The sequence below is a fragment of the Sinocyclocheilus anshuiensis genome, unplaced genomic scaffold, assembly GCF_001515605.1.
Source record: "Sinocyclocheilus anshuiensis isolate Anshui unplaced genomic scaffold, SAMN03320099.WGS_v1.1 scaffold2360, whole genome shotgun sequence".
In the NCBI taxonomy this organism is placed as follows: Eukaryota; Metazoa; Chordata; class Actinopteri; order Cypriniformes; family Cyprinidae; genus Sinocyclocheilus; species Sinocyclocheilus anshuiensis.
The window spans coordinates 242,321-244,497 of record NW_015542489.1 but is presented as its reverse complement, the minus strand read 5'-3'; positions in this window follow the sequence as shown (position 1 = coordinate 244,497).

Here is a 2,177-nt window from a genome sequence, read left to right as displayed (position 1 = left end):
CAGTGGTCTAATATATGATCAGCTCCCAGATAAGTCTGCCAAAACACAATTACACATTTAAATACACATACATTCATATATTATTAAAATATACAATTTACATTTCGACCATACATTTCAATTAATTACGCTTTTATAAAACATTAAAACTAAATATTCGTTTACCTCTACAATGTTTCCTAATTAGTCTGAACACATCGTATCACGTTAAGCGACCATGCTGCCAAATTTGTTACTACAATGAAAAAAACAGAACACACGCTTAAAACAAAACCACACTGTTTATGGCACAGAATAAATCAACCGACCTATCTGGGTATTATCAGCCACATGAAAGAGGAAAAAGCCACAATAAGAGACGTACAGCTCCAAATCAACGGCCGCGATGCCAGGTTTGTTGCTGGGTATTATCAGCAACACACACAGACAACAAAGGACAATACAAGTCGTGTACTCTGTGTGCAGCCGCTCTCCACGCTCACACCAGTACAATGCCAAACAACCATGTGCGAGATACACCGTTTAACTCATTTGGACGGAAGTTACGTGGCACACACCCTTCCGTGACGTCACCCAAAAAATAAATAACCAAACAAACCCACTACTTAGAGAATTTAACAAATTGAGTGTATTTTACATCAGAGAGACAAACAAACAGAATTGATGTTCTGGTATTGTTAATTAATTTGTTTTGGTACAATTTAAAATTGTTTAAGTGAAATTGTAAGTTTAAGGATGTTTTGTGTCTTTTGGGGAGACACAAAAGGATTCACCTATACACATGGGCTACATTAGGGGGCAATTACCCCCCCCCCCCCCCCCATTTTTATGGCATGATATGGTTTTGGTTTGGACGTCATTGTGCTATAATTTTTACTATGTTTGAATAAGTTTTATGTAGATTTTATTGTTTTACCCTTGGCGCAGACACAAATGTGCGATCATAAAATATTATATAATTTAATAGTAAAAAAAAAAAAGAATTATTATATTAAAAAAAAAAAATCCTGAACAATAAGTGAAATAATGGCAAACCATTTGTAAAATGTATTATATATTCCACCAACAAATATACTATAAGTTAGTATGTTTGTTTACCAAGATGACAAACATGTCAGAGATGAGCTTGAGATTAAACACATAATATTTAGAATATGTGATGTGAGAGGGGGAAAGAAAAAAATCAAAGTACTTGTGAAATTACCATTTTTATTGTGCATCATAATTGTGTGTATTTTGAATATATAAATTGCTAGCCATGAAATTAGCAAGAAGGAAAAAGGCCATTTTGTTCCAAAAATGTTCAAAAAGGTTTTCCATAATAGTCTTTGCTTCCAATTAAACATAATATTATTAAACATAATACATTAAATGAGATGAACTGGAATTGACACAGTAGAAATGATCATGACTTAAAAATAATATAAAATAAAGACAGAATACTCCTGTGGTTCATATATACACACTGTTGGACATTATTATTAGACAAATTAAATGAACTAGTGAAAATGAGAAAAGTATGTTTTAAGAATGTTTACTTTCTAAACTTCACCAGAGCCAAAACTGCCCATATAATAATCACCCAGGTGCATATAATGGGATGTCTGTAAATGGGATGCTTTTTTTTTGTACAACACTATCATTGTACATCACAGAGAAGTATCTGCACATCCCCCACTTCCTTCTGTGCGTGTCAAACGAGAGTTTGAGGTTTGGGTTGTCTAGACAACAAGTTCATCTCGTGTACATCATGTTCAGAGAAATAAAAGAGCGGCCTCCTGTTTATCAAACTACCAAATACTCAGGGGAGACTGGGACAAAAGTGTTTAAATTCAAGCATCTGAGGAAAGTGACACATAAGAAAGAGTGTCTGATATTACATTTTCATTTGATAATCTCATAATATGTTTAATCCTGTATGCATATAATAAATATTTCAGAAGATCTACAACTGTTTTACTTATCAGCATCTTACTGTAAAACAATGCAAAATTAGCCATGATTTTAAATTAAACTCATATGACATTTATATGACACAATACCACACCCTCATAAGTATATGTAATATGCTGATGAAACAGTGTGGTTTTGCACAACATAGCAACCACCCCTCCCCCCCAGGAAAGAGCTCTACAAGTGCCGCAAGCAAGATAATGCTTCAAACATTCAAGTTATTA